At 41.6% G+C, this 12,564-nt stretch overlaps 1 protein-coding gene across 10 annotated transcripts in view; it reads left to right on the forward strand.

Moving 5' to 3' along the window:
- LOC105464131 (signal induced proliferation associated 1 like 2) overlaps positions 1-12,564 on the forward strand; it is a 235,726-nt gene that overhangs the window by 15,637 nt on the left and 207,525 nt on the right. The window contains exon 2 of one of the 10 annotated variants that reach the window (XM_071074232.1): positions 7,015-7,091. The exons of 8 other annotated variants lie outside the window; for them this stretch is intronic. The gene's annotated coding sequence lies outside the window, so the exon portion shown is untranslated. Of the gene's footprint in view, positions 1-252; positions 7,092-12,564 lie in introns of those variants that run through there. One more of the 10 variants, XM_071074229.1, reaches the window with a different exon arrangement.

The following is a 12,564-nucleotide window of genomic DNA, read 5'->3' on the forward strand; positions in this document are numbered from 1 at the left end:
TGTAAATGGAAGAAGTTCAATCTGTGTTATAGCATTACAGAGAGGATTTATTGAGATAAGCTGCCTATTGTATAGCTGGTGCTCAGATGTATTCATTCATCAGCTATTTATTATGTGTTCTTTTTTACCAGACACAGTTCTAGGGACTCAGGTTATGGTGGTGAGAAAGGCAGACAGGGTGTTGCCCTTGTGGTGCTCTTATTCTGGAAATACAGATTTTCTAATACCCCCCCCCCCCACCACCCTGTTGGATGTAGTTTAGTTCTGGGTGGTGGAAGGGAGGATAAAGTCTAATAATGAGATTGCTGACAGATTCTATAACTTCGAAAGAAATGTTACTGGAGACATGGATCAGGGGATGTAATAAAAGACCTAGTCCCTGTTTAAAATTCAGACTCATAATAGAAGGCTTAAGAGACACTTGATGAATGGAATAATGGTAATCACTTATTCAGGAGCCAGAGGGGTTCTTGGGAGCAAAAACCTTTCGAATGACTGCAGGGCCCTCTGGCTTGCCTGCGATTCAGAGGAAGTTCCACTGGAGTCCAGGGGCCGTCTCCCAGTCTGAGGAGTTGGGATGGGGTCGGGGCAAATAGTAAGGAAGCAGTTGTGCGTGTGATTTTCTCCTTCTCTAATGAGCTCACGTTATGCTGCTTTAGCCTGAAAGGACCTTCAGCAGACTGCTGGCTAGCACCTTGAAAAACTCTTGAAGTGACGATTCTGATCGATTTGAGTGGCCACTTTGGAGACTGTGTGGGGTAGATTCCGATTCCAAGACTGTGTCCAAGCTCAAGGGCAGCAAGTACTGTGGTCAGTGCACCATAGTGTCAGGGGCAGGAGATGGAGCGTGGCCCCCATTCTTGGGCTCTTGAGTTTTGTGTTTCTAGAGTTATCTTGTCGGTTTCCAAGGATGTGTAGCAGCAATTCTGATGATACCAGACGTAAATATTCTTTCCAGAGGGTCAACTCATAACATCCACAGTGTACTATGAACGTGAGCTTATTCCTCTCAGAATGTTGGAGAGTACCGGCTTACACTTGTTTGCTCTAAGTTAGGGGATTATATCTGGCTTTGGACTGGAATTTTCTCCTAGAGATTGGAGTGTTCATGTTCTTGAATGAAGATGTGCAAAAGAATAAAAACTTAGTGATAAGGATGTATTTGTCACTTTCCACTATCAAATCAGAAAAAGAGGCAGGAGAAAACTCTTGGTTAAAATAAATGACATTTCAAATTTTTGTAAGATGGAAAGGCTAAATGGTTTTTAACAGGAGCATCGTGGCATTTTGATAATTCGAAAGTTGCATTCATTTCCTTTTGATTACTGCTGTCTGCTCGAGGTGTATTATAGATGGGCTATGCATATATTGCTAATTTTTGCCAATAAGTTAATCATGGAAGGATTCCGGGAAACTCTCAAGCAATAAGAACACAGCTGAGCATTTCTTGAGCCTTTCATTTGATTTGGGGGCAGTAGCTGTGGCTAAGCAGCTGCAGATGGTATGTTTTCAATTCATGCTGTGGCAGTTTGGGAATTTTTTTTTAACATCTTTTTGTTTATAGTGAACAAAAGAGCAGTGTGGAACTTAATCAGTTAGATCAAATGTGTATAAATTCTGAGGACAGTATTTCTACTCTATCTGAACTGAAATATGAAACTTGTGTGTGAGGAAAACTGGCCTGGTGATTTATGGTGCCTGATTAAATCCTACATTAACATGCCTCTAAAATGTGTGTACTTTGACTTTCCATTAATGGGTAAACATTTACACAGGCCTTGGCTGATGGAATAATGAGTTATTCCATCAGCCAAAACCCTTTATCTTTCTCTTCTTACACTGTTACACGAAGTATCTGGCAATCCCTGTGTGGAGTGTGAGCCTGTGCTTTTCATGACAGTAAGTTAGTGTAGTCTGTTGGTTGGGGATTTTGGAGGAAAAAGGGAAGGCTTCTACAGGAGGGTGAAGGTTTCTCAGAGTTCATGTCTTCATGGGAAGAGTGGGAGGAGATGCCAAATAAATTGCAAATATACTAATAATCCTCAGAGAAGTGGTTTCCGCACAGCGCCCTCCTGCTAAGTGTTCTGTTATTGTTGGAGTTGGAATAAAGGCTTGCTGGACTCTGCCTCAAATCCTGTGGGCGATTCTTACATTTTTGTGTTCAAAACCATCCTAGCTTCCTGTTGCTCAGATACTGGGTGTGTTCTGTGGGTTAGAAAGCACATAGCACCTGAAAGATCATGTTCTGTGCTCCTTAAATTGAGATGAACTAATTTGACCTACATTACATTTTTGGCAACACACACACACACACACACACACACACACAATATTGTTCTTGAATTTTAACTTAATTGGAAGCTTCCAAACACTGGATCCTTCTAATCTTGTGTTTATGGTAGTATCTGTATTTTGGTCACAGCTTGCTGTATTCTTCTAAGTGTTTAGATTCCTAGTAACTTCCAGAATTGCTGGAAGACAGTTCCATGTTGGATACCTTCAGATAATGTATAGAATGCTGTTAACACCTGGAGAAGATTCCTTTGACTCCATAATAAAAGTGGGTGGTTTGCTAAAGACTACCTGTAACTTTGTGTTTAACTTCTTGCCTGGGCCTTTCTACAACTTTACCACCAGGGTGCCTTCTAAAAAGTCTAGTATAAAGGGTCTTGTGGAAAACACTAATATTTTAAGGTCTATCTTTTGGGGTAGAGACATTGGGAAGTCCATTGAAAAAGTACTGCTCACTTTTCCACCCTCTCAAAATGAAGAGGTGACGAATAAGCTGAAGGTCAGTGTATTAGTCCGTTTTCACACTGCTGATAAAGACATACCGGAGTCTGGGAAGAAAAAGAGGTTTACTTAGACTTATAGTTCCACATGGCTGGGGAGGCCTCAGAATCAAGGCAGGAAGTGAAAGGCATTTCTTACATGGCGGCAGCAAGAGAAAATGAGGAAGATGTAAAAGCGGAAACACCCGATAAAAACTTTCGTCAGATCTCGTGAGACTTACTCACTACCACGAGGACAGTATAAGGGGAACTGCCCCCATGATTCGAGCTGTCTTCCACCAGGTCTCTCCTCCTACAACATGTAGGAATTAGGGAGTACAATTCAAGATAAGATTTGGGTGAGGACACAGAGCCAAGCCATATCATTGCACCTCTGTCCCCTCCAAATCTCATGTCCTGACATTTCAAAACCAATCATGCCTTCCCAACAGTCCCCCAGTGTCTTAACTCATTTCAGCAGTAACCCAAAAGTCAACAGTCCAAAGTCTCATTTGAGACAAGGCAAGTTCCTCCCACCTATGAGCCTGTGAAATCAGAAGCAAGCCAATTACTTCTTAGACACAACAGGTATTGGGTAAATACAGCTGTTCCAAATGGGAGAAATTGACCAACACAAAGGGGTTACAGGGCCCATGCAAGTCTGAAATCCAGTGGGGCAGTCGAATGTTAAAACTCCAGAATGATCTACTTTGACTCCAGGTCTCACATCCAGGTCATGCTGATGCAAGAGGTGGGTTCCCATGGTCTCGGGCAGCTCCACCCCTGTGGCTTTGCAGGGTAAAGCCTCCCTCCCAGCTGCTTTCACAGGTTGGCATTGAGTGTCTGCAGCTTTTCCAGGTGAACGATGCAAGCTGTCAGTGGATCTACCATTCTGGGGTCTGGAGGACAGTGGCCCTCTTCTCATAGCTCCACTAGGCAGTGCCCCAGTAGGGACTCTGTGTGGGGGCTCCACCACACATTTCCCTTTTACACTGCCCTAGCAGAGCTTCTCCATGAGTGCCTGCCCCTACAGTAAACTTCTGCCTGGTTATCCAGACATTTGCGTACATCCTCTGAAATCTAGGCTGAGGTTCCCAAACCTCAGTTCTTGACTTCTGTGCACTCGTGAGCTCGACACCATGTGGAAGCTGCCAAAGCTTGAGGCTTGCACCCTCTGAAGCCAGGGCCCCAGCTCTGTGTTGGGCCCTTTCAGCCATGGCTGGAGGGACTGGAACACAGGGCACCAAGTCTGTAGGCTGCACACGGCACAGGAACCCTGGGCCTGGCCCATGAAACCATTTTCTCCTTGGTAGCTGGGCCTGTGAAGGGAGGGGCTGCTGGGAAGGCCTCTGATATGCCCTGGAGACATTTTCCCCATTGTCTTGGGGATTAACAGTTGGCTCCTCATTACTTATGCACACTTCTTCAGGTGGCTTGGATTTCTCCTCAGAAAATGGGATTTTTCCTTTCTGTCACATTGTCAGGCTGCAAATTTTTTGAACATCTATGATCTGCTTTCCTTATAAAACTGAATGCCTTTAACAGCACCTAAGTCACCTCTTGAATGCTTTGCTGGTTAGAAATTTATTCTGCCAGATACCCTAAATTCTCTCTCTGAAGTTCAAAGTTCCACAAATCTCTAGAGCAGGTGCGAAATGCCACCAATTTCTTTGCTAGAACATAACAGGAGTCACCTCTGCTCCACTTCCCAAGTTCCTCATCTTCCTCTGAGATCACCTCAGCCTGGACCTTCTTGTTCATATCACTATCAGGCTTTTGGTCAAAGCCATTCAACAAATCTCAGGCCAGTTCCAGACTTTCCCACATTTTTCTCTCTTCTTCTGAGCCCTCCACACTGTTGCAACTGCTGTCTGTTTCCTACTAAAGTAACAGTCGGCAAAGTTGTTCCCACATTTTCGGGTATCTTTTCAGCCACGCCCCACTCTACTGGTACCAATTTACTGTATTAATGCATTTTCACACGGTTGATAAAGATATACCCGAGACTGGGAAGAAAAAGTGGTTTAACTGGAGTTCCACATGACTGGGGAGGCCTCAGAATCTTGACGGAGGCAAAAGGCAGTTCTTACATGGCAGAAGCAAGAGAAAATGAGGAAGGTGCAAAAGCGGAACCCCTGATAAAACCATCAGATCTTGTGAGACTTATTCACTATCACGGGAACAGTATGGGGGAAGCCGCCGCCATGATTCAAGATTGTCTCCCACCGGGTCCCTCGCACAACACGTGGGAATTAGGGGAGTACAATTCAAGATGAGATTTGGGTGGAGACACAGAGCCAAACCATAGCAGTCAGACAGCATTGGTGGCCCTCTGGGTTTCAGGCCTATTGTTAGTACAAATAGAGTTTTTATGTTATTTTTTTTTAAAACTCATTGTAGAAATGTGAGTTAAAGCCCTACCTGAACCAAGGTGTTCCTCCCCATTTAATTGCCCTTCTTTTCCTTCCCATGCTGTCAGGCCTGTGCTGGCCTCTGATGGGTTCCAACTCGGGAACGGATGACACGGTGCCGCTCCACACTGAGAAAGGCTGAACTCTGGGCTTTTCTGGAGGCTCAGTGTCAGGCCCAGGTGCCTGAGTTCGTCATTGCTGATGTTGTGTGTATGTGGAGGGGGTTGCTCGTTTGCTTGATTACTAGGTTTTAAGACTTGGAGACAAACTGGCAAACATAGAAGTATTTTGCTGTTTATCAAGATCTCTTAGAATTTTGCATATATTTTATCTTTAGAAACTACGTAGATAAGTAAGGTGCATTTCCCTCCTTACATCTTCCATAGCACTGAGTTTTTGTGTCTTGCTTTAGCCTTGGAAACCTGGTGTCCAGCCCAGTACTGGCGGGGTCCTCACCATGCCCTTCCATCGGCAGAGGCAGTTTCTCCAAGCGAGTCCAGGTCTCAGCCAGTGACTTGTTCCCATCCACATTACCTAGCACAGCACTTCTCTGTGGCAGAGAACTGAAGGAACTCAAGTGTCTTTAATTTCCAGTCCCTCACAGATTGGTACTTCTGAGAATGTAATTAATATTAATTTTTAAAAAAGAAACATGAAGAAATATACAGTATAAAATTTTAAAACCTCAATTTTTATCGTTAGGTTTAACAGACATAAACTTCCATTTCTTTAAATATAATCCCAATAAACATAGGAAAAAAGAAAAGCATTATTAAAAAATTATATTTGTTCCATGAAAATGTGCATATCAGAGATGAATAAAGTGAGTCACAGTTACTCTAATTACTTTGTTCTGCAATTATAACTAAAGTTACAAGTGAGAGATCGGTTCTCTGGATTAAATGCTAGTGACAGACTTTGAACAGACACCATGCATATCATTATTTTAAGATTTTAATTTGATAAGTGAGCTTCCTTTTTTTTCTTTTTTCTTTTCTTTATTTTTTTTGGTTTGAGATGGAGTCTCCCACTGTTGCCTGGGCTGGAGTGCAGTGGTGGGATCTCGGCTCACTGCAACCTCCGCCTCCCGGGTTCAAGTGATTCTCCTGCCTCAGCCTCCCAAATAGATGGGATTATAGGTGCCCACCACCACACCCAGCTAATTTTTTTGGGTTTCACTATGTTGGCCAGTCCGGTCTCAAACTCCTGACCTTGTGATCCGCCCACCTCAGCCTCCCAAAATGCTGGGATTACAGGCATGAGCCACCATACCTGGCCGCTTGCTTCCTTCTTGCTTTGATAATTTATCTACTCAGTTTTGGATTGATAACACTATTTTAGGGGATAATATGTATCTCAATGGTTTCTCTATTTTGTTTTAATAATGCGCATCATAGAGACACCCTTTCACGGAGAAATATGTTGATGGAAGTGGAAGAAGAAATTGTGAAGCAATTTCAGCACATTCATTTTAAACTTTTACCCAGAAAGTAAGCAAATGATATATTTCAAAATTTATCTTTGATCTGTCATTGGTGATTAGGTCCAACCGTTTATTTTATAAAGTAATAGTTAATTTGATGAACAAAACGGATTCTGGATTTTGTATACTTTTGACAGCTAACTATAAAACATCACTGTTGTACCACAGTCCTAATGATCTTAATTAGTCATGTGACTCACCTTACAAGTTCAACAACATCCAAACTGGTCTATGGCTAGTTTGATGTGGGTGATTATCCCAAATTAGCTTTTAGAGAAACAAAATTAAATTGTGGAAAACAAACTATTAGAAAAGAGGTTACTGTCTTATTTTTATTTTTTTTTCACAGCTGCTGCTTTTCTAAAGGAGGGGATGTTGGTTAATGTTAGATATGTGTTTGACTTTAAGAAGACCGGCCTATTGTGAGTAAGTAGCTGGATTGTGAACTCTGTGAAAGATTTATTTTGGGGCTGTGAGTTTAAGATGGAGTAATGGAATCTCACAGTCCCAGGTAGGTGAACCTGCCTGGCACTTGCTTGGCCATTGTATGTGGTTTCCTCTGTGGTGTATTTCTCACCCCTGTGCCTCCACCTTAGTTGGAGTGCTTATCAGTCTTCTACTGTGCATGGATCTCCTCGTGTTTGTAGTGTATGCAGAGATATGGGTGTGCAGCACACAGAGAAACATCTTTAGTTAACTTGAGTAACTTGGCAACACCAAAATGCTAAAATAATTTTTTATTTTGAGAGAGGAGGACCATGTTAATGCCTGAGCTTGTAGTCAGAGGGTAGAGGAAAAGATAGCATTGAAAAGAGGGCACCAACCTCTTGATTCCAACCCACTAATTTGTTTTCTATTATTTGAGAGTTGTTACTGCATTTGCAGGTGGTCTGCCCTCTGCAGCAGTCCCTCACTGGATGTTTGACCCCTTGTGAGAAGCTATCACTAAAAGATTATCTGTCCATTCCTCTTAAGAAGTGAAATATGGAGTTGGGCGCAGTGGCTCATGCCCATAATCCCAGTACTTTGGGAGGTTGAGGCGGGCAGATCATTTGAAGTCAGGAGAATTCCAGACCAGCCTGACTACCATGTTGAAACCCTGTCTCTACTAAAACTACAAAAAAATTAGCGGGGCGTGGTGATGCATGCCTGTAGTTCCAGCTACTCAGGAGGCTGAGGCATGAGAATTGCTTGAGTCTAGAGGTGGAGGTTGTGGTAAGCTGAGATTGCGCCACTGAACTCCAGCCTAGATGACAGAGTTAAGATTCTGGGTTTTAATTTATTTTTATTTTTATTATTTTGATTTTTTGAGGTAGAGTTTCGCTCTTGTTGCCCAGGCTGGAGTGCAATGGCACGATCTCTTCTCACCGCAACCTCCACTTCCCCAGTTCAAGTGATTTTCCTGCCTGAGCCTTTTGAGTAGCTGGGATTACAGGCATGCGCTACCTCGCTCAGCTAATTTTGTATTTTTAGTAGAAACAGGGTTTCTCCGTGTTGGTCAGGCTGGTTTTGAACCCCCAACCTCAGGCGATCCGTCTGCCTCGGCCTTGCAAAGTGCTGGGATTATCGTGAGATATAATCCCACATGAGACACTGCCTGGCGTTTTTTTTTTTTTTCTCTTTTTTTTAAGAGGTGAAATATGGAAAATAAGTGCAGACGGGAACATCACCATGTAACCCTACCTGTGTGCCTGAAGACTTTGAACAAAGCAGCCCTTCTCTTCCATGGCACTGGCTGAAAGATTAATAACTACGGGGAGAAGTAGGGACAGTTTTTGTTAATGCTGAGTGCTCCAAGCATGGCATTCCTTGTCTTCTAGGTTAAGCTCTGTGCAACTTTTCATAATCTAGAAAGTTAATAATTGTGTGGGGATTTGGGATGGGCAATTTACCCATCCCAAATAATCACAAGTGGTCTAAAAGATTTATGTATAAGATTGCCCAATGTAATACTAGTTATATGAAAAATTGGAAAAAATTTGATAGTAAGATATTAAATTATGATACTGCATATGATCAAGTAATTTAAATCAATTAAATATCCTGTTTTATAAGGCTATTTAATGACATGGGAAAATGTTTACAGAATATTAAATGAAAAAATTTTCTTCGTAAGCAGTATATTAAATATGCATATGTATTAATGGAACCAAGGATACATTTAAAAATTTACAGTGGTTATTACTTGTGCTTGTGTTATGTTTAATTATCATTTTCTTTTTGCATTTGTTTTCCAGCTTTTCTAAAATGAACATATTTTATAATAGGAAAAAACATGCTCTTAAAATATTTGAATGACTGCATTATATGTAATCTTTAAAAAATAATTAGTTTGTCTCAAAATAGTTTCCTGATTCAATATAGTTTGGATTTATTTTCTTTTAATTGTATTTAACAGAAGTTTTCAAGGCAAGTAATTAGCAAATATTTACTAGACTCTACTTAACAGAAGGTTTCAAGGCAAGTAATTAGCAAATGTTTATTAGATATAAATGTCTAATAAGTATGTTTTTGGTACATGTTCTTTATTGTAAAGGCCCCTAACATCTAAGTTTAGTTTCATGTATGCTTTGAAAATTATTTGCTGATCTTGTATGTCAGTTTAAGCATTATATTTTTTAACCTTCTGACAACTTTCTTTCATTTAAACTTATTACATAGGAAGAAATACATGTATATGTAATTTAAAGGCATTGAAATTAATTTCAGGATCTTTTTTAGTATTAATAATATATTATAAATCATATAATACATATAATAAATGAATAATATAATTCATTGGTAAGGCCTGGAATGACTTGCTTTATATACATGCATTATTTTATCTAATTATCACTAGTACCTCTCCTTGACAATGGGAATATTTTTCCGCATTGCTACTAAACATTAAGTTAGAGATTTCGGCATTTACTTTAAAAATACTGTTAAAGCTCTCCGCTTATTTCTGAAAGCAGAGATACCTTGACCCAGATAACTTCCATGTCTTTTTAGCAGTATAATTGCCGGCCCTTTGGTACTATGCTTTTTGACATTTATGTTAAAAATAAAAATTAGCTAATTTGTAAGTTATGAGGTCTCAAAAAAAAGTTCATTCCTGTTTCATGCCTGTTAATGCTTCCATTAAAATTCTGGAATGGCTTATTAAATTAAATGCAGTGTCAAAGGCTGATTGTCTCTCTGTAATTAGTCTACATGACTTATGAAAGCATGTTTTAAGAATTACTTTTGAATAGCAATTCTGAAGTCAATTTTTAGTATCTATCAAATTGTAATGATAGTAGATGACAAGTATTAATAGATTATGAGCTTCTTTCTCTTTCTGTTACAAAAGATGCCTATAATGTATATTCGTTGTTAATGTACTTGAAATTTCTTGAACCTCAGTAGCATCACGTGTCTGAGACATTGATATGAATATGTGGTTAGAATGTGCTGTGTGTGCTACAGCATTGTCTGATGGATCAGAAAGCAGCAACTGTGTCTGACTGGGGCATAAGCAGTGCACGTATGTGTGATGTGTGTAAGAAGTCCTGCCATATTGTTGGAGAATCAGAAATCTTGTATTTTTTATTTTTATCATAATGTCAAAGTTATATTTCACAAGCTAGTATAATTTTAGTGGAATGAATGTGAGGCTTGGAGTACCTTGTTTTTGTTTTTGTTTGTTTGTTTGTTTGAGACAGAACCTCACTCTGCCACGCAGGCTGGAGTGCAGTGGCACGATCTTGGCTCACTGCGACCTCCGCCTCCCAGATTCAAGCGATTCTTCTGCCTCAGCCTCCCAAGTAGCTGGGATTACAGGTACCCGCCACCACGCTCGGCTAATTTTCTATTTTTAGTAGAGACAGAGTTTCACTTTGTTGGCCAGGCTTGTCTTGAATTCCTGACCTCAGGTGATCCACCCGATTCGGCCTCCCAAAGTTCTGGAATTACAGGCGTGAGCAACCACGCCCAGCTGGGAGTAACTTTTATTCAGTGTCTTTTGAACACCTACCATGATTTGTTCACTGTGATGTTCCACAGTTTGAACCTGAAGTCTGTACTACCTTGGATGGCTGGGCGCAGTGGCTCACACGTGTAATCCTCCTGGCATTTTGGGAGGCCGTGGAAGGTGGATCATTTGAGCCCAGGAGTTTGACACCAGACTGGGCAACATGGAGAAACCCTGTCTGTACCAAAACATACGAAAATTAGCTGGGTGTGGTGATGTATGCCTGTAGTCCTGGCTACTCAGGAGACTGAGGTGGGAGAATCACTTGAGCCCAGGAGGTCAAGACTGCAGTGAGCCATGATTGAGCCACTGCACTCCAGCCAGGGAGACACAGCAAGACCTGTGTATTAAGTCAGTTCTTGCATTGCTATAAAGAAATACCTGAGACTGGGTAATTTATAAGGAAAAGAGGTTTAATTGGCTCGCGGTCCTGCGGGCTGCACAGGAAGCATGATGCTGGCTATCTGCTTGGCTTCTGGGGAGGCCTCAGGAAACTTACAATTATGGCGGAAGATGAAGTGCAAACAGACACGTCTTACGTGGCCCACACAGGAGGAAGAGAGGAGAGGGAGTATGTTCCACACACATTTAAACAAACAGATCTCCTGAGAACTCCATCACGAGATAGTACTAGGAGGCTGGTGCTAAACCATTAGAAACCACCCCCATGATCCAGTCCCTCCCACCAGGCCTCACCTCCAACATTGGTGATTACAATTCAACATGAGATTTGAGTGGGGACGCAGATCCAAACCACATCACCCTGTCTCAAAAAAACCAAACCAAAACAAAACCCAAACAGATACACCACCTTGGGCAAGTTGAGCCTCAATTCTCACATCATGAAATGGGCATTAGAATATCTATTGTGAAAGATTGTTGTGAGATTCTGATAATGCTTGTGAAAGTGCTTTGTCAAGTGCCTGGCACATAGTAGGTGCACAATAAACTGTAGTTACTATTCTGCATTATTGAACATCTGGTATGTGTTAAATAACTTGTCTGCCTGCACTAGAGCAGAGTGAGAGGAGGCGGCTGGAAAGGAAATGAATACAACAGACTACAAAAGTGGAGTGAATTTTAATGAACGAAGAGGTTTTTAAAGTCAGAATACAAAAATTGTATTCAACGATTAATATTCCTCTCATTAGTGATAGTGAGAGTCAAAACAAAGTTGATTTGAAGGAAGTTGGTATAGATTCTCACAGGGGAAGTTCCCTTATGCTTGACAACGTGCTGGAATCTTTTGAAGATTTTTAAACTGATCAGCAGGAGTCTGTGGATGCGTTGTATCCTTTTGCTTGAGGTAATTAATCCCTGTGGTGGAATCAGGTTGATTTGTTTGAAAAATGCCATTCAGCAGGTATTAAAAAGGATAGTCTGATTGTGGGTTGAGTAAATATGATGTCCACCTCTGTGAAATTCCCTGCTCACTTCACTTCTGTATTTCAGAAGGTCTCTTTTTACTGGGTACCTTTTTACTTAGTCATCAAAAATAGGTAACTTGAACTTTTCTGATAGTCTCTTGGGGCCTAGAAGAAATGGTCTCAGTAAAGAGACCCTCGGAGTGTAATGATGTGGCTGGTGTTGGAGCAGAGTCTGAGTGCCCCATGTGGATCTAATGATCACCTGCATCAGTGGATGGCAGAGCCTGGAAGGAGAGGTGCGTTTCCATGACCTTGCTGCTGTGATCCTAACATCCACCAGCTCTTCAACCCCTCTGAACCCTGCTGGTGCTGCCACAGTCTTGTCTTCCACCCATGGCTTTCGTCATCTGGTCTTCCCTCCTGGCTCTGTGGTTCCTGGTATTGCGAATCCTACAGCTTGTCCTCAGGCCCCATCCTCTGTGGCTTTCTGCTCCTCTTGACCCTGAGTAACACCCTGCTGTTCAAGTATCTCTGCGCCTGG

This window comes from Macaca nemestrina, chromosome 1 (assembly GCF_043159975.1).
Source record: "Macaca nemestrina isolate mMacNem1 chromosome 1, mMacNem.hap1, whole genome shotgun sequence".
NCBI classification, from domain to species: domain Eukaryota; kingdom Metazoa; phylum Chordata; class Mammalia; order Primates; family Cercopithecidae; genus Macaca; species Macaca nemestrina.